The sequence below is a fragment of the Rhipicephalus microplus genome, chromosome 4 (genome assembly GCF_043290135.1).
Source record: "Rhipicephalus microplus isolate Deutch F79 chromosome 4, USDA_Rmic, whole genome shotgun sequence".
NCBI lineage: Eukaryota > Metazoa > Arthropoda > Arachnida > Ixodida > Ixodidae > Rhipicephalus > Rhipicephalus microplus.
The window spans coordinates 155,516,362-155,519,293 of NC_134703.1; the positions used below are offsets into that span (position 1 = coordinate 155,516,362).

General features: G+C 41.4%; 1 non-coding gene across 1 annotated transcript; it reads right to left on the minus strand.

Moving 5' to 3' along the window:
* Nucleotides 1–233: 233 nt before the first annotated feature.
* On the minus strand, nucleotides 234–305 carry TRNAT-UGU (transfer RNA threonine (anticodon UGU)). The gene has a single exon. It is a non-coding gene; the product is annotated as a tRNA-Thr (tRNA).
* Nucleotides 306–2,932: the final 2,627 nt, after the last annotated feature.

Sequence of the window (2,932 nt, forward strand, 5' to 3'; positions counted from 1 at the left end):
TGCTACCCAGCACCTCCACCAAAATATTATGGGAGAGCACAGAGGGAAATCAGGTGATTGTTTAGATATATTTATGCATGACGCGAAGCGTGAGCCGTGATGGCAAGCGAGAGCATGCCCCACATCCCAGAATCACGTCGTCTTTCTCGCTGTCTCTCTTTTTTCCTCAGCGGGAAATGGTCCTGCAACAATAACTAAAAATAAAGGAATAGGTAACAAAGAAAAAAGCAATCAGCCGCCAGTGAGGATCGAACTCACGACCGCTGGTTTACAAGACCAGCGCTCTGCCACTGAGCTATAGCGGCCACGGCGAGGGCGGGTAGCTTATCGCCGGAGTCATCGCCGCTGTTCTTTATCTCTTTTTTTCGTTTTGTCTTATGACGACATATCGTCGAGTGTTCCGACGCACTCTTCGCCTCTGAAAATGTCACGCGGACAGCTGCATGGCAGTTTGTCGCCACAAAGGTGCTATTGTATTCTAAGACCAGCCAGAAAGCCCGCGAATTTCTAACCGCTCTCATGGTACACCTCGTACAAAGTATATACGCGTTAGTTACTTACGTAAGTGCCTTGCGTCTACGTATAGGCAGCAATCAATTCTTCGAAGGAATTAAATATAGTGGAGGGCGTTGTGTCAGACAGTGGCCTACACATTATACAATCATGCAATAATCAATCATTTATTTAACGTGCCCCGAAACAACCATGAGCTCTTAACGCAAGAACACGCAAAATTAAAACAATAAAAATAACCCATACATTGCAGACAGTCTTCAAATGAAGAAATGAAATATACAGAAAAAATGCGAAAAGGCAAACAGAAATCACAGCAAAATGTCAAGAATAAAAGGACTAGACGACAATCATAGAATGTCAGAGAAAAATGTAGAATATGTACAACTATGTGGAAAACTACCTTGAAGACATAAAATGAAATAATAGTAATAATATATATTACTAGTATAATAGTCATTATAATCACTCACTTATTAACATGCCCTGGAACAACCATGAGGTCTTAGTGCAGGCGAACGCAAAAATATAACAATACAAATAAATAATACAGTGCAGGCTCTCTTCAGAAAAATCAAATAAATAGCGAAAATATACAAAAAAAGAAATCCGCGCCAAATGGAAAGAATAAAAAGACAAGACTAGAATCCGGGAAAGGAAGTGGAAAGCAAAAGGGGGCATATACACAACTATGTAAAAACCTTCCTGAAGGACAGAAAGGGAAGAAGCCGTTATGTTAAAACAGTGCAGAGCTGAGATAAAAACAATGAGAGTGCACTGTGAAAAGCACCAAGATCATGAAAAGTGACATTATATAGACTTTTTATTTTGTGAACAGTACAATTCTGAAAGAAGTTCGAAGGTATCTGAAGCGGTTGATTCCCCCTGGATAACATATCTGCGGAATCCGAAAATTTGCAGAACTGAGAATGAAAGGGCAGAATAGTATACCCTGAACTATAGTTTTTAAAGAAATAATAGGTCAGCGCGATTTTATTGGCAGTGAATTGGTGACAATGATAATAATCTGACAGTGTTAAAACGAGATCTAGAGTCATTTCTAGCGAAACGATGAGTGTAAATGCTTATTAATTTTGTCCGGACTCGCTCAATGGTGTCACTGCCAGATTTAGAAATGTCATTCCAGATCACAATGTCACATTCAAGGAAGACGTTTGGCCATTTACGGCAACATAACGTGGTGTATTAAGCAGATAGCTGTGCAGGATATTCACGACTGACGAGTCAACATAAAAGTTTGCATGCTTAACTGAAAAAAAGCTCCAGGCCTGCGCGGAACGCACAGCACAGTCACAGCGAAAGCTATAGGAGAGCGTCCTTTCAGAGCCTTTTATAAACATTCTTCTGGTTGCTACAAGCACACTGCTGGGTATCCGCTACACCATAAACAATCATAAGTTTTGTGTAGTAGGCCAGAATTCACTATAGGCTATCTTTCGTCATTCTTTGGAGAAGCGTGGTATCCACTATACACTTGTTAGAAATTTTGTGATTTTTTTATGCAGTGGCTGAGACTATAGAAAAATATGTCTGAAGTGTGCGCCACAATTAATTGATGACCAAGAACAAGTTTTCTGATGGTTTGGAGCGTAGGACGATCCACTCGTTACGCAATTGGCATTCTGTGAAGCCTGGTTGTTCCTTTGATGTTCAAGATGCTCTATTACACGTACTAAAGCGGTTACTTTTCCAACATCAGGCCTGCCTAAGGAGAGTTTAGAAATGACTTCCCAGCACCGGGATGGTTCAGTGGTATAAAATTGGTATTTTTTATTTACTTAGTTTTTTCTCGTTCGATACTGGTTACGGACACCGGTGCCGACAGCGGCGGACAACTACAGTGCCGCGCGTGACTTATGTCTTGATCTCATTACAGCTTTCGCTGTGAAACATTAAGTGGCTGACAACGTCAAGTGCTTTGCTCAATGGTTCACAGTAGGCTACGTCAACCTATTTTTTCTGTGTCTCTGAGTAACAGGTGAAGAGACTTGCGTCATCAAAGTAGCAAAAGTGGTGGTAGTTGAGCAGCCAGGAAGAAACCCATGTTGATTAGGAATCAATGAATTAATCGCGCTAACATACAATATGCTGTGAATAGCCAGTTCATAAATCTTCGATGTGGCACATAGTAGAGAAATCGGGCGATAGTTGCAAAACATCACTTTTGCAGCCCAAACATAAAAAACGCCAGGCCTGCGCGGAAGGCGCAGCACAGTCACAGCGAAAGCTAAAGAAGAGCGGCCTTTCAGAGTCCTTTCTAAACACTCATTGGGTAACTGCATGGTGTAAGCACACTTGCTTGATGCCCACTACGGCATTAATAAACATTTTAGGGTAGTTGGCCGGCATTCGCTATGCTATTTTTTGTCATTCTTCTGAGAAGCGTCGTATCCGTTAA